The sequence below is a fragment of the Heterocephalus glaber genome, unplaced genomic scaffold (assembly GCF_053883595.1).
Source record: "Heterocephalus glaber isolate CG9 unplaced genomic scaffold, H.glaber_assembly_v1.0 deba00001556, whole genome shotgun sequence".
Lineage (NCBI taxonomy): Eukaryota > Metazoa > Chordata > Mammalia > Rodentia > Bathyergidae > Heterocephalus > Heterocephalus glaber.
Window position 1 is genome coordinate 923,263 of NW_028258347.1, and position 19,288 is coordinate 942,550.

At 51.0% G+C, this 19,288-nt stretch overlaps 1 long non-coding RNA gene across 1 annotated transcript; it reads left to right on the top strand.

The window, feature by feature from the left end:
• Positions 1-78: 78 nt before the first annotated feature.
• On the top strand, positions 79-9,023 carry LOC101720426 (uncharacterized). Its single transcript, XR_001183849.3, has 2 exons — positions 79-2,922; positions 8,728-9,023. It is a non-coding gene; the product is annotated as an uncharacterized LOC101720426 (long non-coding RNA).
• The last annotated feature ends 10,265 nt before the right edge of the window (positions 9,024-19,288 follow it).

Sequence of the window (19,288 nt, forward strand, 5' to 3'; positions counted from 1 at the left end):
CTTCCGGGCCCGAGGTCCGCCCCGCAGTGGGCGGTGCGCGGTGCGCGAGAGTTCCGGAGAGCACGTGTTCGCGCAGGCGGGGCGAGGCAGCCCGCCGGCGGGAGGCGCGGGGTCGCCTCGCTGGCTGGCGTGAGGTGGGGCCACTCCGGGTGCCCCCGGATGTCCCCGGGCTGCCCTGTCGCGCGGCGGACCCGCAGGGCTCTCCGTGCTCCCGGCCTTCCCCGCGGCTGCCTTTCGAGCGAAGCCTGTTCAGCTGAAGAACGGGAAAGGCCCGGGCGTTACGTAAGGGCCTCCCCGCGGGCGAGACCGGGACCTGAAGCGACCGCGGCGACTTCTGTGATCGCCGGGTCCCCCAGCCCCCACCCCCCCCCGCGTCCCGCCACAGACCTGTCGAGGACGAAGTGCGGAAATTTCCACTAATTTCCTCAGTGGAGCGGCTCGTGTCGTTTTTGTGGTTGCTAAACGAAAAGCTGTTTTCCTGCTCTGCAGAGCTGCTTGAGTTGATCAGTGAGTAGGATCACTTAAATGGAGTCACCGGCCTAATATCTGCTGAGGAACCAGTGCATAGATTCCTTCTTAGAGGTCTTTATGCCCCCTTCAGAAACCAAGTCCTCTTCAAAGCCAGGACTGTAAACTTGAGCTTCTCACCAGTCCCGGTAGGTGGTCCTTAAATCGGGCTGGGCTGAAGGTTCTTAAACGAGGAAAAGTGCTTTCCTCTGCTGATGCCACACATTTCTGCTTAGCAAGTTCTTATGCGCAAAGCGCGTGAAAAATTACTGGTAACGCAGGACAGATCGAGTTCCGCACGAGACAGCTAAGGGAACACTAGTAAAAGGTCGTGCCGCGCGCGCTCCAGCATCGCCCCGGATTCGTTCAGACTAAAAAGTGACTGCAGGGCTACCGTGTTTTGTGCTAGAGTCAGTGATCCTAATATTTGTGGTCGCTACATCTTTTTTGTTTGTTTGCTAAATGTTCTATAGTTGGGCCGGGGATTTAGCTCAGTGGTTCCGCCGCCTGCCTCACAAGCGCAAGATCCCGAGTTCAATCCCCGGTACCAAAAAAAAATTTTTTTAATTAAATATTGCATAGTAATGGATCCGCACAAGGTCTTCGTGGGGTCTAAAGTACGGTATGTCAAGTAAAATAAAGCAACAAGATAACGGAGGCCAAGCATTTAGAGCAGTTTATATACTCGGAAGCTTGGCAAATGGGAAGTTTCAAACGTCAAGTGTTGACTGTCTTCTGCTTTGACGCCTGTGTCATAGTACTCAGGCCAGACGTGGGAGTACACTGAAGCTGAAGCAGGAGGGTCACAGTGAGTTCGAGACAAGCCTGGGCTACGTAGCAAGACTCTGTCTCCAAAAAGCCCCAAAATAATAATGCTCAGATCACACTATGGGATAAGTAGTTATTCCCATTGTGCAGATGCAGACTCTCTGGCTTACTTAGGTAGGTGCTGCAGCTGAGACTAAAACGCAGGTCACCTGACACACTGCCGGATTCTTTCCTGAGTAGCCCAGCTACTGTAGTAAAAATGTGATAAATGCAAGGAGTGCTACCAAGCCAAAGGAGGAGGGAACCCAACCAATAGATTGTGAGAGGTTCCTCAGGCTGAGCTTTCACCATGATTCTCAGCAAGCAGAGTACCTGAAGGTTTCCTTGTAGATTTCCTGAGCAGACCACGCCCTGCCCTTAGGGAAGTAGAGCCATGGATGGAAATAACCAGGGTTCAGGCAGACATTCCTGGAAAAGTCAGGTTGGTGCTTCCCTGGGAAAGGCACACCTCTGTAGTCCCAGCTACTTGAGAGGCTGAGGCAGGAGGATCACTTGGCAAGAGGCCACTGCTGCCATCCTCACTTTGACCCCAAAGTGTTTAGGACCAGCCTGGAGTACACAGCAAGAACCAGTCTCCTAATAAAATAAAAGATATACAAGGTGTTAGCTCAGTGGTAGAGCACTTGCATAGCATGCCCTAGGCCTTGGATTTGAACCTCAGCAGTAGGAAAAAATTTAAATTTCTGTATATGTATCTATATTAAGTACATATCCATAAATACATATATAAGCCAGACTTGGTGGCACGCACCTGTGTGCCCAGCACTCTAGGAAATTGAGGCATGATTGCAAGTTTAACCCCCGCCTTGGTAACTTGGTGAATCGTGGTAGCAAGAACTTCTCTTGAAACAAAAGGGGTGGGGATATAGCTCAGTGGAGAAGCCTTAACTGTACACACACAGTATATATGGTTAAAAACAAAGCTGGGGGACTTTGTAATTTGGATGAATTCTCCCTTTGAGGATAACTAGAAAGGTTGGACAAAGCATTTCTGCATTTGCTCAAAGTCCCAAGAGAGTGAAGGAAATGTTGCCGCCGTCCCCGCTGGAGCCCACAGACCTGCTGAGCTGGGGAGCAAAGTCCTGTGTTGTGCGACAGACCCTTTGTCCCCAGGGCTGGGCACCGGGCACAAAGATACTCTGAGACGCCCAAGGTTGAGCAGTTCCTCTCACAGCCTCAGAGCTAAGAGAAAAAAAAATCAATGTCCAAGACTCCTCAGTGCAGCGAGGAGCCCCAGTGAACCCCTCTTTTGTGTAGAGCCCTGAAGGGCTATATCCCTGAAGCAGCCACCCCTTAAACATAGCCTACTTTTCCCAAAAGCGGACCTGGAGACTAGCCTCTGGCTGTGAATAGTCTGTCTAGAAAACGATGCAGGGAGCTGGGCGTGGTGGTGCACACCTGTCATCCCATCACCAGAGGCCGATGCAGGAGGATCACAGTGAATTCAAGGCCAGCCTGGACTACAGAGTGAGACCCTGACTCAAAACAACAGAAAGAAGAGAGAGAGAGATGAAGATAGCAGGAAGCACCACATGGAAGTTAAGAAAGAAATACAGGGAATGGAGAAAACCCAAGAGCAGATGTCTGGTGAGTGTTCTGTCATCTCGGCCCCAGGAACTTGGCCCCCAGCCCTCCGGAGCCCATGTGGGATGTGCTCCACAATCAGCCAGCTGAGGCCCTCGAGCTGGGTGTTTATTCCTGCTGCGCCTCGCCTTGCAGGAGTAGGGGTCCCCCTGGGTGTTAAGCCCTCCACGCTTCATACTTCCCCTCTTGGGGGTGGATCATACTCCCACAGCCAAAGAGGAGCCCCAAGAGTTTCTTTTTTTTTTCCACTGATCTTTGGGGGGGGGGTTGCTGGGGATCGAACTCGGGTCCTTGCACTTGTGCAGCAGTCGGCGAAACCACTGAGCTAAATCCCTGGTCCTTTTTTTTTTTTTTAAGGCAGGGTCTTGCTTTGTAGCCCAGGCTAGCCTTGAACTCACAGAGATGCTCTTGCCTCAGCCTCCTGAGTGCTGGGATTGACAGGCATGCGCCACCACACCTGGTGCCCAAGAGTTTCAAGATGACACATACAACTAGATTTTGTACATCTGAACAACAATGAAAGCAAAAGGGTTTCAAGAATAAAAGTAAAATTAGGACATTTTTAAACAGAAAAAAGGGGGGGGGGCGGGGATGTAGCTCAGTGGTTCTGCCGCCTGCCTCGAAAGCCCAAGGTCCCAAGTTCAATCCCTGGTACCGAAAAAAAGAAAAAATGATCCAGGCATGGGGTGTGCAAGTGTAATCCCAGTACTTGAGAGGCTGAGGCAAGAAAGATCACTATGAGTTCAAGGCCAGCCTGGACAACACAAACAAAACAAAAGCTAGGTGTCCAAAACACACAGCAAAAGCCGGGTGATCTCTCTGGTCCGAATTTTGTACTTGAATGAGCAGGCCCTTGCTTCGGGCACCTGGCTTAGGAGATGGGTGGGAAGCATAGCCCCCTCAGGAAGGAAAGGGGGGAAAGGGGTGAGGCCAGCCAAATGTCAGGAAGAATGAGTGCGTGGCCCTGGAAGAAGATGGGGAAACGAGTGGTCTTGGTGACTTGCAGATGCTCAGTCGTAGCCTGGTAAGAACTGTTCATTCCACATTCAAGAAAAAATAGTCCGGTCATGGTGAGCGACACCTGAAATCCCAGCACTGGGAGGCTGACACAGGAGAATCACCAGTTCAAGCCCAGGCTGGGCAACTCAGTGAAACTGTGTCTCAAGAGAAACAAAAGTACAGATATAGCTCAGTGCAAAGGCCCTGGGTTCAGTCCCCAATACAGCAAATAAAATTAAGTCAATCTCATAAAAATATTGAGGCAAAAATAAAATTCTGAGGCCACGCCAGTGTATGGTGGCATACACCTGTAATCCCAGCACTAGGGAGGCTGAGGCAGAGGGGTTGCTGTGAGTTCTAGGCCAGCCCAGCCTACATAGTGAGTTCAAGGCCAAACTGGACTAAGTATTGAGACCCTGACTCAAAAAAGGAGGCGGGGAGAAGGAGGAAGTTGAACCCCACAGAATAGTATTTGACCCTGCTACGGAAACAGCAATCCTATGTGACGCTGAGGTGGAAGTCAGCTAGACAGAGCCTGCGTCCCTCCCCATCCTTCGGAAGGTGGCTCTGAAGGGACACAGAGTGAAGCAGAGGGTGGGTTTGTTGGAGCAACACCTCCACTTGGAGGCACAGGAAGGGCCCAGGTACAGGCAGGACGAGCCCGCCGGGGCTGCCCTGGTTGCCAGGCCACACTGGCCCTGTTCTCTGAAAGTCCACAACTTGGTTCCACTGAGTTTTGGTTTTTTTGTCTTTTGAAATAGGATCTCCCTGTGAAGTCTACACGGGCCTCAAACTTGCAGCGACCCTCCCACCTCAGCCACCTGGGTGCTGGGACCACAAGCATGCAATAAAAATTAAGTAGTAAAGAAAATGAAACACTCCCATAGACTGCCCCAAAGGTGCCTCCTCCAGGCACCTGTTCCCTGTGTAAAGTTAGGAAGGCTGTGGTGAAGCACCCCAAGGATCTAGTTTCAGGTCTGCAGTGAGCGACCTGACCCCTGGTTCCTCTCAGCTGCTGCTATTGCTGCTGCTGCTCCTCATCCTCCTGATTTGTTTGGTTTTTTTTTGAGGCAGGGTCTTGCTGTGTAGTTTAGGACTCCCTTGAACTTAGAGATCCTGCTGCCTCAGCCTCCTGATTGCTGGGAGCTCAGGCATGCACCACTGCAGCGGCTCAGGTATTTATTTAGTGACTGTTGACTGGTGTGAATGGAACCCTCCAGACCGTGTGTTATCTGTTGGCCGAGGTTCTTGAGCGCCTCCTCCGTCTGTCCTGTGGGCGGTACCATGCCTTGTTACCAGCACCTGCTCATGCTGCTGCAGTGAGCTCAGAAACAGCAGTGACAGTGGACCAACCTGCCGCCCTGTGACCAGAAATGGGCAGCAGGTTTCACAGAAAGGCAATGACAGGGCACAGGATAGACCGGCGGTGTCACAGGTGCCACCGTTGGGGCTGTAGCCATGGACTGGAAAAGAAACTGCAGCGTACCAGTGTGACAGGGACCTTGGCCCAGCACGGCTGTGACTCCCAAGCAGGGACACCAGGCATTGTGAGGAGTGTCGCCTTCAGACATGGGGCGACGGAAGCAACCTCGAAGGATGCGAGTCCTCCCGTCCGCTGTCCACAGTGTGGGGAAGCGATGTCAGGGAGAAGAGGAAAAGCCCGCACGCTTATCTTCCCTTCCTTTCCTCCTCTTTATTCTCCTCTGGTACACAAGGAGGGAAGGTAAGCAAGTAAGTGCAGCCCGCTGTGGTGGGCACCCCTGTGATCCAGCACTCGGGAGGCTGAGGCAGAAGGGTCACCGTGGGTTTGAGCCCAGCCTGGGCTATATCGAGACCCTGTCTCAAAAAAAAAAAAAAAAAAAAAAAACTTGTAAGAGGCTGTGTCCTCAACTCCTGTGAATCTAAGCCGTGGGCTGGGCCTGGAGAGAGTACGTGGCAGAACATGCTTAGCATGTGTGAGGCCCTGGGATCTGTGCCCACTGCAGAACGCAATCAAGAGAAAATGAGGATGAAACACAGCCTCAGTAGAAGCAATTACTGTAGAGTTTTAAAAAATGTATTTTATTTAAAATGAACCTCGGGGGCCAGGGATTTACCTCAGTGGTTCCACCACCCACCTTGCCAGCACAAGGTCCTGGTTTGATTCCCAGTACCCCCCCCAAAAAAAATATGATATAAAATGAACCTCAGGCTGGGGAGGTAGCTTAGTGGCACTGCACCTGCCTGGCAAGCGTAAGGTCCTGAGTTTGAGCCCTGGTACGGGGTTCTGGGTGGGGAGACAGTATGGTTAAAACGAACCTGAAAAAGGAGATGGGCCTGGCGACACACACCTGTAATCCCAGCACTCCAGAGGCTGAGACAGGAGGATCACTGAGAGTTTGAGGCCAGCCTGGGCTATGTAGTGAGTTCAAGGACAGCCAGAACTACAAAGAGAGACCCAGACTCAAAAAAAAGAAAAGAAAACATGACCTTATTCACACAGCTATAATTAAACAATAGCTTGCTAGGTCATTGTGGCCTGTTTATCACTTGGCTTGTTTATTTTTTATGAGATATTTTGCTACTTAAGGAAGTGACCTTCAACAGCCTCCTAACCTCTATAAACCTCCATTTCCTCGTCAATACACAAAGATGGTTGTGCCTACTTCACTGAGTTCCTGAGGTGTAACAGTGATTTTACATAGATTACCTGGCACTTCATAGTGAATTGTTTGCTGGATTAAAAGAATCACAGTCTTGGAAGCAGCCCATGTGTCCACTGACAGATGAATGGATAAAGAAAACGTATTTACACACAGTGGAGTACTACTGTGCCATAAGGAAGTCATCTGTGGGAAAATGAATGCACCTCGAGACCATAATGTTAAGTGAAATAACTCAGGCACATGAGCTTTATTATCACATGGCTCTCTTGCATGAGAAACCCCAAACATGAACAAAATAAAAGATAATAGGAAATAGGGAGTTAGGTTTTGCAGATGGGAAAGGAACCAAGAGGTGGAGAGGGAAGGAGAGTGAGGAAGGTGATGGGAAAAGAATGAAGACGGCCCGGATTTAGCTCGGTGGAACTGCGCCTGCCATGCAAGCGCGAGGTCCGGAGTTCAATCCCCAGTACCAAAATAAGCATGAAGATGTTAGGGACCTGTACTGCAACATGCACTAATAGAGGGACAGTGATGAATGTAATCATTATGTACTGCAAATACGTACTAATAAAAGTGTAACAAAATCCCAGTATTCATAAAGTGTTTGAAAAGCGCCTCCACCCGCGTCCCCAAATCCCAACAGCTGCGCGCTGGAATTTCCGCTCCCTCTGACCCCGCCTGCCTGCTTCCGGTTGGTTTCTGTGCCTAGGCCGGCGCCTCCCTTACTCTGGGTGCAGGGCGCTTTTTTTTTTCCCTCTTAAATTCTTTTATTGGTACGTTTTAGGTATAAATACAGTTACATCCCTCATTGGGATCCTGCACCTTTAGGTAATCTCTCTTAGTTCTTATTTTTCCCCCTTCCCCTGCCCTCCCTTCACCTCGCCACCCCTCCCTATTTACAAAGACTGTTTCCATTTTTTCCTTTCCCTTCTTTCCTTTCTCCTACCCCTCCCCCTCCCCTGCCCCTTTGGACCTTTTCTTCCTATTTCACGCTATCAATTATTCATTTTAATCCTTATTTACACTTTCAGTTCCGAGGGGCGTTTCTCTTCAATGCCAGTCTAATCTGCATTTCCTGTCGTGGGATATTGGCTAAAATAATTCCTCAAAAACTGTATACTTACAGCAAAAGATTCTGATTTAAGTGCTTATAAATTGTCAAAAATCAACCCTCCCTACTTGGCGTCATGTTCCTTTCCATCTAGATGCCAGGGTTGCATAGCAGATATTTCTACCTTTAACAATAATTAACTCATGAATTATAAAGTCAATTGATTTGCATTGATTCTAAATTTTCTTCCTAGATTTTCCTGACCCTGTTTTCTATCAGTGCAAAATGATCACCTCACCCCATCCCACTTCAGATGATGTAACATCAGGAAAGGGCTCTGAAATTCAAATTGTTTCTTTATCCTTAATCAGCAACTTCGATAACCTTCCAAAATACAATGCAGTCAGAGAATTAACATTTTTTAGTTATTTGCTTGATTTATAAAGCAGAGCTCTTTCTGGGCCTTTAGTTCTGATAAGTCTCATCTTAGTGGTGCTGGGGACTGAACTCAGGGCCTTCACACTGAGCTCCACCCCTGGCCTTTAAGAAAATTTTGTTTATTTTGCTACAAAGTCTTACTACATTGCCCACGCTGGCTTGAGCTTGCGATCCCCCTGCGTCAGTCTCCCAGAGCACTGGGATGACAGCTATGCAGCGCCAGCCCGACTTCGGTGAATTGTAGTTAGTCCATTAGTTCATCTTTTGATTTCTTTTTTCTTTCTCTTTCGGGATGGGGGAGCTGAAACAGGATCTCAGTACATAGCCCAGGCTGGCCTCAAACTCCAGTTTAACACATACAGTCAAAATGCAGTCTTTCCTCTGCCAAAAATCTCCACACTAATGCTCCACTCCAGGTGAGCTAGGAAAGAGAGTGCATACATTTTTCTCAGAGAGACGCAGAGGCCATTGGAGATTGGAGAATCTGGCACATGGCAAACTCATGACCTTAGCTGGTATAAGTGGTACTTTTTAGAAGTCTGCAGACTTCTTTGGAGCTCACTTTTGAGTAGGCTGCATCTACAACCTAGAAAACTATTTCCTGAGTTGCTACTGAGAATGTCAAAGGCATTTTCCCCTGCCCCTGAAAAACCTTGTTTTACTCTTCTTTCCTAGTTTCTTGATTGCATCTCCTGTGACCTCCCCATCGGTGTTCTCAGCTTTCTCTGTGTGAAGACGTGCTGTCCTCCTTCCTGGGTCTCCTGGTCCCTTCAGCATGGCTGTGAGGTGCGACCCGACACAAAGAGGAAACAGCATCGCCACTGCTTGTCAGGATTGGCAATAAACACTAGCTGTAACATGGTGCACTTTTCTCCAGGAGCTGCTTGCAGTGAATGACCTCATAGTGATCTGTAAAATTGTATATTTTTGTCTAATGAAGTAGTCATTAAAAATTCAAAGCCTCAAATTCACAGCAATCCTCCTGCCTCAGCCTCCTGAGTGCTGGAATGACCACCACGCCTGGCTTCACTGTTTATATTTTATGAGTCCATGTCTGCAGTACATGATTGCATTCCTCATGGGGAGTTGGTCCACGCACGTAATACATCTGAAGTCCTTTTTCTTCCCTCTCTTCTCCCCCTCCATCTCTTCCTATGTGGGGAGTTGGTATATGCGCAGCATATCTTTTTGTTTTGTTTTGTTTTTTGTTTTTTTGAGACAGGATCTTGCTATTTGTTCTAGTTGGCCTTGAACTCACTGTGTAGCCCAGGCTGGCCTTGAACTCACAGCAATCCTCCTGCCTCAGTCTCCTTAGTGCTGGGATTAGAGGCATGTGCTACCACTCCTGGCTCTCTCCCTGGGGATTTGTTGCCCAAAACCTTGCTCATTTTCCTATTTTCCAGAGCAGAATCTAACAAAAGTTGGATTTTCCCCCTCTGGGCAGCCCTGAGTCTCTGAACCTCTCTCAGCCCCATGCCCAGGCTCCTGCACTGTTTTCTAGTTTCTTCTGCAGAACCACAAATTCAGAACACACAGGTGACAACTGTTGTCACCATATTACAGGGCTGCCAGCCCTATATCTTCCCACATCTGCTTCCTGCTGACCAATTCTGAACGACACAGCTTTTAGTGTTTTGTTCTTTATTTACTTAGGGTTTTTTTAAGACAGGGTCTCAATATGTAGCCCAGGCTTGGCCTTGAACTCACAGCAGTTCTGCCTCAGGCTCTAAGTACTGGGGTTACACGTATGTGCCACCACACCTGGCATGATTCTTTTTTTTAAACAGCACTTTTGGTACTAATTTCGGTATTTGTTGAGATGAAAAATTCTAGTTACTGTTAACATACAGGTTTCTCAGGCTTCAGACTCCATCTGTTTTGGTTTTTTGAGACAGGATCTCGCTGTATAGCCCAGGGTGGCCTCAAACTCACAGTGATCCTCCTGCCTCAGCCTCCTGAGTGCTGGGATGATACCACGCCCAGCTGCTCCTTCTTGATTTATCAGCTGTGAGCTCCCTTCAGCCTCCCCTTCACGATGCATGAGGGTATCACAGGCACCCCTGCACCCCCGCCTGACAACATCGGGGTGTGATTGTGTAACCATCTCCTTTCATAAGAGGTGTAACAGGTTCCCAGGTAGCACAGGGGTTGGGACCCACGGAAGACTGCGGGGAACAATGAGTGCAGAGGGCCCCCGTGCTCTCCAGAGATTGCAGACACCAGGCAGGGCTGCAGATGGGACGCCCCTGCAAAGCCGTTCTTCCTGCCTCTGCCTCCACTGGTCTGGAACACAGAGGCCCAGGAATTCCCGGGAGCTGCAGGGGACGGAGCTGGGGGTCAGGCTGAAAAGGGTCACCGTGCTGGGCGTCTCAGTGCTAGACTGGGGGGATTTGTCCCCATTTAGGCCCAGCCGGGGGTACTGAAGAGACTCTTCAGCTGGGCCTGGTGGCGCACCTCTGTGATCCCAACACAGGAGGCTAAGGCAGGAGGATCACTGTGAGTTTGAGGCTAGTCTAGACACAGTGAGACCCTGTCTCAAAGAAACAAAGAAAAGCAGCTCCGCAGAGAGGGGCAGGTGTTCCTGGAGTTCGGGAGGACGCACAGCTGGAAACACAGAGCCACCGGAGCATCCAGGATGGGGTACCTGGGGCCTGGCTCTCCACGGTCCGACTGCATCTGGAGGAGACAGCTGCCAGCAGTCCCCACCTGCCAGGCAGAGTGACCCTGACCCAAGCCTGTGATCCCAGTACTCTGGGAGGCTGAGGCAGAAGAGTCCCAATTTGGAACCCGGCCTGAGCAGCCTGGGGACTTAGACCCTCCCTCAAAGAAGATAAAAAGCCTGGGGACAAAGCTTATTGTGAAGGCCCTGGGTTCCATCCCAGTGCTGCACACAGGGGAGCCCCAGATCAAGTGGTAGAACATCCTCAGTTCGTGGTCTGGGTAGCTCGGGAAGCAGAGGTATTTGGGGTTCACTATTACATAAATATCGTGTGTTGCTGACCCGGGTTGGGTCTCACGTTGCATTTTCTATACAGCTTGTTTTTCCACCTTCACAGTTGCCTAGTTTAATCATTTTTCATTTTTGAAAGCCGTTTGTGTTTCTTTTTCTGCAAATTGCTTATTCAGGTTTTCAGTTGGGTTGAGTTTCCTACTAATTTGTAAGAGATTCTTTTTATATTAAAATATGAAGCCGGGAGTGAAGGTGCACACCTGTAGTCCCAGCACTCAGGAGGCTGAGGCAGGAGGATTCCCATGAGTTCGAGGCCAGCCTGGGCTACATAGCGAAACCCTGTCTTTTAAAAAAAAAAAATGAAGGCCGGGGTGGTGGTGCATGCCTGTAATCCCAGCATTTGGGAGGCTGAGGAAGTAAGTTCGAGGCCAGCCTGGGGAATGTAACAAGACCCTGTCTCAAAAGACCAAACCAGGGCGGGGATTGAGCTCAGTGGTTCCGCCACCTGTCTGGCAAGCCCAAGGACCCGGATTCGATCCCTGGTACCAAAAAAAAAAAAAACCAACCACCAAACCACTCCCGAGGCCGAGGCAGGAACATCTCGCAAGTTCGAGACCAGCCTGGGCTTCATAGTGAGTTTGAGACCAGCCTGGACTACACAGTGAGACCCTGTCTCAAAACAAAAATGATCAAAAATGAAACTGACCCATACAAAGCAAAAACCCTTTACGCTGCTCCGCCGGGAGCTGAAGATGGCGGGAGGGCGGCGCATGCGCTGTGACATCGTGTCGGACGCTCAGCCTCTCCCCGCCCCACCGTTCGCACCCAGCCCGGCTCTTCAAGACAGACTTTCCCAAACCAGCGGTCTCCCTGAAGACTCCTTTCAGCCCTTCCGGGGCCGTCTGAGTACCTCATGCCAGGCAGTGGCTCCTCCTTCGCGCCACGTCCTCCGTCCTCGGACTTCCTTCCAGACCCAGCCTCTGGGAAGAACCGGGGCAGGTCCCCCGCGGGCACTCTGCGATGTTTCTCCTTTTTGTTTGCGTGTCTGTTTTGAGACTCCCTAAGTAGTCCAAGTTGTCCCCGGGGTCTCACTAGGGAGCCCAGGCTGACTCCAAATGCACAGAAACCCTCCTGCATCAGCTTCCCGAGCACTGAGATGACAGATGTTTAACAGTTTGGTGTGAGAGCCACCTTACTCTGAGCCTGGGTCAGGAGCCACAGGTGGCTGGGTGGCCTGGACGGGAAGCTCTGTCCCCCACGGGGACACTGGCTTGGCACTGTCCTTCTGCAGGTGCATTGTACCCTGAGTTACACCCCAGAATTTTTCACTGGAGACAGGGTCTCACTGAGTGGCCCAGGCTGGGCTTGAACTTGTGATCCTCCTACTTCGGCCTCCCAGGCGCCACCGTGCCCAGCCAGTTTTGAACTTTATATGGACTCATGCAGTGTATTCATGTGTGTCTGGCATGTTTTTACTGTGTGTGTGTGTGTGTGTGTGTGGTGCTGAGGATTGACCCCAGGGCCTTGTACGTGTGAGGGAAGTGCTCTGCCACTGGGCTACATCCTAAGCTTGTCTGGGTTCTGCTCACAGCTATGCTTGGAAAGTCACCATGTTGCACGTACCAGTAGCGTCTTCGTCTTCCTCGCTGTATACTAGTCCACGATATGCATATTCCGAATTTATTAATCTATTGTGGTTGATGGACATTCAGCTTGCTTCCTGGTTTTGACTGTAATTAAACCTGTTAGGAACATTTCTGGACAAGTGTCTGCTGGACCTATATTCACATTTATATGGCTGTGTACAGTATCCAGAAGTAAAACAGCTGGAATACAGGATGTGAACATATTCAACTTCACTAAACACTACTGATTTCCAAAGTGGCTGAATTAATTTCTATTTCATCCAACAATTGTATTTTACAAGTGTCCTACTATCTCTTCCCCAAAGAAGATTAGTGCTTTTTGTTTCCTTCAAAAAAACTTGACCCAACCTCAGAGTCCTAGGATTAGAAGTCACATTTTATCTCTTAGCGTGTGTTTGAGACAGGGTCTCACCGAGAAGGCCCTTGGGGGCCGGGGCACTTGCGCCGAGGCGGTGAGGGCTGAGGATTTGAGCAGGGCCGGAGCAGCCCGGCTGGAGGAGCCCAGAGGCTGGTGGAGCCCAGAGCATGGGGACAACGCTCTACCCTTGGATTCGGGGCCCCCGAAGACACAAGAGTGCTGCAGGTGACAGGGAGCGCCACCAAGAGGCTGTGGCCATGTGTGGGCTGGCGCTGTCAGAGTCCTCCTGGGTGACCTTGGCAGTGACCCTGTGAAAACAAGCAGCGACTGTTTAAAAACAGCAGCTTGGAGTGGGTGTACTGCGCAGAAACTGGACCAGCCACCTGCTGCCGCCCCCACCCCAAATCCCACCCGGTGCTGCCCTGACCAGGTTAGCAAGGGACAGGAAATCCAGGCCCTTTTATCAGGGACTTGTGACTCCAAAATATTTTGACTTGTGAGAATTTTCTAGAACTAGATCCTAAGTAATCTTTTGGTGTTAATGGTCAGCAAATACCTGGGTTTTTTGGTTTTGGTTTTTGAGGCTCGGTCTAGCTATGCTCAGGCTGGCCTTGAACCCACTAGGTACCCTGGGCTGACAACGAACCTGCTGTGATCCTCCTGGCTCAGCCTCCTGTGTGCGGGGATTATAGGCATGTGCCACCACACCTGGCTTGTCAGTTGTATTTTAAATTTTAAAAAAAGTTTTATTTTCACTAGTACATGTTTGCGACCCATAATGAATACATTTGCCATGTGGAGTTGGTCCATGTACTTACTGCATCTGAATGCTTTTCCCATCATGTCTGTTGTGATTCTCATAGCTACCAAACGCAGTGGACAGGCTGCAGGGGTCTAACAGTGTCTGAGGCTGGGTGTCAGAAATAAAGCCAGGTAGAGCTGGGGATTTAGGTCAGTGGTTCTGCCGCCTGCCTTGCAAGCACAAGGTACCAAGTTCGATCCCCGGTACCAAAAACAAAAAAGAAAGCCAGGTAGAAAAGAGATGAGGAAAATCGGAATTTTAAAATTGTACTTTTGCAGGGCATGGCAGTGCATGCCTATAATCCCAGTACTCAGGAGGCTGAGGCAGGAGGATTGCTGCAAGTTCGAGGCCAGCCTGGGCTACTTAGTGAGTGCAAGGCCACTGGAACTACATAGATCCTGTCTCAGAAAACAAATTGAAAACAAACAAATTGTACCTTTAGGAAAAGCTGCAGCTTCAAGACAAAAGTTACTTGAGGCTTCTTCCTTTCCAGGAAATACTACTCAAAGAACTGCCTAAGAGTCCTAGAGGCCCGGAGAATGGGCCCAGTAAATGACTTCACCACGGGCTCTGCCCCCAGAAGCAGCAGTGCCTCAGACAGGCACCGTCTGTGTCCTACCTGCCAGCCAGAGGGTGACCTGTGGACAGCTGGGACACCTGGGCCCCACAGTCACCCAGCCCTGGGGCCCAGCGCCTCTCTAGGGCCTGCACGGTTTCTTTGGATCCAAACTTTCGAAGTTTCTGCCTAATAAACCCTTTGTGCCTTTACTGATGTCTCTGAAAACTTGTTCCCCGACGGCTGCATCTCAGCGGTCGGCCAGGTGTAACAGGCAGTGTGCTGACTGGGTCAGGCATGCAGCTCGCCAGGGAAAGGGCCAGTGAGGAAATTCCCCTCTGACAGACTTAGCGCTGCTCTGGCTGTGTCTGGTGAGGGACTCGGGAAGAGGAAGCCCGGCCCCTGATGCGGTGACACCAACCGATAGGTTGGAGCCTGGTGGAATAAAAGGGAAAGGAGGATGCTCACTTCTGTTTCTTCGCACCAGCTCCAGTCTTTGCCATCACCTTTAGCCGTTGCTTTCCAGGCTTCCAGTGCAGCACAGAACTCCACAGTGAGCTCCAGGCCTCGGAGTGAACCCCGTGGATCTCCAGCGCACAGATGGCCCTTTGCACTCCTCCACCCCTGACTCTGCAGGTGGCCATTGTCCTTAGATATCCTATCTTACATTAAATCTGTCCCTCTAGAGAACCCTGACAGCACCTGAGATAGCGCTGGGTGATCAGCCACATTGACGGGAACTAAAAGAACAGGCAGTGGGCTCGACTCTGACCAGGAACGGACATCTGTAGGCAACATAGAAGGAATCCATCCCTTCCCTGCTATGTTCCTGAGTTTTCAGGAACTTAAAAATGCAAAGGAACTGGTTTTTCTTTAAAATCTGTTTCCTTTACACTCTGTATGCGGAGTACCTGGGTTAGAGAGCCTGAGTTCCAACTGGTCATTTCAAACCCACAGCACCACCCATGGTCTGCGGCCACGAGGTAACGGATCAGTTCCCGTGCCCAGCTTCGTAAGAGTTTCTGGACCCCACTTTATGGGAACCCTCCTGGATACCCACCCAGAGCTACTTTTCTTTTTCTAACTTCCAATAAAAACTCCTAAATCCTTTTTGTCCATGACTTCACCCTTCGACTTAGTGAGGCCAGGAGCTCAGGTGACAGGGTTTATTTAGGGATAGTACCTGTGGCTGCAACCTTATTTGGCAGAGGGTCTCCACAGGTATAATGAAGGATGTAATGAAGGGTGGTGGATCTGGGGTTCGATCACCCTGGTTTGGACCAGGCCCTAAATCTGGTGAAGGGTGACCTTATAAGAGAACAAGGAGACAGCCCCATGAGGACACAGGCAGAAGAGGGGAGCTATGTTGCCCAGGCCAAGGATGCCAGAGCTGGGTTAGAGAACAAAATTACAACAGTTCACAAACTATTGTTTTTCAAGACCAAACCTCACAATGTAGCCTTGAATTTACCAATCCTCTTGCCTCAGCCTCCCAAGTGCTGTGATCACAGACGTGTGCCACCACACTGCTCAGAATTACAACAATGTTATGGGCTGGGGATTTAGCTCAGTGGTTTCATCGCCGGCTGTGCAAGCGCAAGGACCCAAGTTCAATCCCCAGTACCCCCCCAAAAAAATAATAATAAAATTACAACAATGTAGAGTGAGTTTTGTTGTTGCTTTGTTTTTTGTAGGGATCAGGGGAAGGGGATGTTACCAGAACCTCTGCAGTGAGTCCTGGTCTCCTGCGAGCCACGGCAGCACACGGTGAATTACAGGAAAGGTAGAAAAATGACACTGAGAAGAAGCTGAGCTTTGGGTCTGATCAGTGCTGCTCTGGGCGGCAAAGACAAAAGCCCCCAGCTTACCACACCTTTTATTCAGTACCTCCTAACAAATGACTTGCAGAGAATTCAGTACATCGGGAGAAACAAATGTTAACAAATGACTTGCAGAGAGTTCAGTAGTTCACATTGGGATAAACAAAGTGTAACAAAAGGCTTGCAGAGAGTTCAGTACCTCTCGGGTAAACAAGATGTTAACAGTCCAAGAACAACGAGGAACTGAGCAGATGTTTGTTCTCCCAGGATGTTTCTTGTCCTGGAGAATCACAGCATCACTGGATCACTGAAGTCTCAGTTGTGATCAGAGGCCAAACTGGAGTTATTCTGTAGCTGGGCTGTAGGCAAGAGAACTGGGCCTACTCAAATGATTTTTCCCTAGAATTATGTAGCATTGCTCCCAACAGTTTTTGCTTTTGATATTGGATCTTGCTGTGTTGCCCAGGCTGGCCTCAACCTCCTGGCCTCCATCAATCCTCCTGCTTCACCCTCTAGAGTGAGAGGACTACAAGTGCATGCCATTGTCCCCGGCTCAATTTAAGCTCTTTCTTGACTTTATTTTTGATCTGGAATTGAAAAAAATGAAGGAAGTTATTATTCTAATTGAATCAGTCTGGGCTGGGGTACCACAACCACAGCCACAGCTGGCTTGTTTGGGAAATCTGGCTGTAATTTCTCTAATCCTTGATTTTTTTTTTCCTTGTTTTTTTTTTTTTGTGACAGGGTCTCACTGTATAGCCCAGGCTGGCCTTGAACTCACAGCAATCCTCCTGCCTCAGCCTCCTGAATGCATGCACCACCATGCCCAGCTCTAAGGCTTGATTTTTTGAAGACCGGAACAACAATGTGTTCCATTTATGCAGAACACCAGCCTAACTCCACTTGGACCATGCACAGGGCCTATGAGGGAGGTTAACACAAACTCCGGGCTCCTCCGACTAACAGCTGGGCAGCTTCTCTTCCAGAGCCTGTGGGGAGCAGCCTTGCGGACACCGCGGTTCTGCACTTTTGGCCCTGCAAGGAGGAGAGAGCAAGCCGGAGTTGCTGTAAACCACCAAGGCCTGGTTGCCCTCCACAGCATTCAGGGAAACGAGGGCAAACGCCCCAGTCCCCACTTCACGGACAGAAAACGCCCAGGAGGACAGACAGACTTGCAGATCTGTTTTCCTGCAAAGAACCAACTCCCACTTGTTCCGCATGGAGCTAGGGAGCCCCGGGGAAGAAAGGGTCAGGAGTCAAAACAAGAAAATTAGGATGGGGCTGCGTGTCCAGCAGAGGCGGGAAACAGGCTCGCTTCACCGCCTGCTGAGCAGCATCCCACAGACGCCGGGGCAGCGAGGCCTGGAGCGCTGGGGAGCGGAACCGAGCCTTCAGCTAAAGAGCAGCTGGGGCCGGCGGAGACTGCAGGGGAATTTTCCCCAAGGGGTGGAGCCCTGGGCTTGAGATCCTCCAGTTTCTTTCCAACATGCAGAGCAAGGCTGATCAAGGTGTCGCCCCAGATGACATTTCTCAAGCCCGGGTCAGGGATTCTGTCAACCCACAGGGCACAAAGGACCGGGCTCTCAGACCCTCAAGTCTCACTCCACGAAGCTTCTCTCAGAAAACAAGAGCTGCGGAGCCGGGGGTGTCGCTCAGACCTGGAGTGTGGGCTCTGCCTGAGCCAGGCCGGCTCCCACCCCAGCACTGCAAATACCTGTGCACATCAGCAAAGGGTCATGCCATCTGCAGAGGACCCGGGTTGTGCTGCTCGGGACTGCACTCAAGCCTGAGGCAGAGGTCCAGCCTGGACCACACGGTGGCTCAGAAACAGCCTGGCATGGTGGTGCGTGCCTGTAATGCCAGCACTCTGGGAGGCTGAGGCAGAGGGATCTCAAGGTGGAGCCCAGCCTGGGCTACTTAGTGACTCATTGAAAATCTGCTTCAAAATTAGGAACAGGATACATGGTCTCCAAGTACCTCACCACAACATACTTCAAAGTCTTTTGGGGGGGGGGGGGACCGGGGATTGAACATGGGAGCTTGTGCTTGCAAGGCAGGGAACAGAACCACTGGGAGCTGAATCCCTGGCCCTCTGCTTCAAAATTAAAAGCAGTGGAGGTGCTGGGGGTGTAGCTCGGTGGGAAGAGAAAACCAAACCCCGGCCTGGCCAGGGCTGCACCCCAACATTCGGGGAGGCTCCCATCTGTGGGGAGTGCTTAGCTTGTCACGGTGCTTACTGTGCCCAGCAGGCCTGAGCTGAGAAGCCCGACTCTCCTAGACTTGGTTCTTTCCAGGGCTAGTCGCCGTCAGTGCCGTCCCCATTTTGCAGAGGGGGAAACCGAGGCACGGGGTACGCAGCCCATGTGCAGTGAGACTGGAGCGCTCGGGAACTTGCTGCGGCACACGCGCTGGGCCAGCGGGCGCCCTCGTCCTCTCTCCAGCGGTGGCGGGATGACCGCAGGTCCGCCGGATGCTCAGGGGTCTCGCCTTGCAGAGCACTGGGGCCCAGGAGCTTGCGCCAGAGTGGAGGGGCCAGCCTGCGAGGGCCCCGCCCACCGCCAGACCCCGCCCGGGAGCAGCCCGGCGCTCTCCCAGCCGCGCGGGAGCTGTGGGGCGCGGAGCTGCGGGGGTCGAGAACCGAAGAGCCGAGGTGGCGGGGCAGTGAGCTTGGAGCCTCGGTGTAGACGAAACGGCAAGGCGGGCGGTCCCCTAGCCTGAGTGACTAAAGTGCCCAGGCTGGGGTCAAACTTGTGATCCCCCTGCCCCAGCCTCCCAGAGTGCTGGCATTACAGGCGGACACCACTATGCCCAGCTTGGTAAAGCAGATTTTTAAAAATAAAATCAATTTGTGGAATATGATGTAAATATGAATACAATATAGAAACACAAGCTTGGGGCCATTTGGTTTTTCAACGTGACTTCACTTCACAATAACTGCCGGGTCTTTCCAGCTCAGTTTCCGCCCTCCTCCCTCCTGCTGCCTAGCTTTCTTTCTTCGCTTCCTTTCCACGCTTCCCTCCGTGCTCTGCCTACTTGGTCTACACCCGGGCCCCTGAGGGTTGTTGTATTTTACATTCAGTTCGTCCCACAGGCCCTGCCCTGCT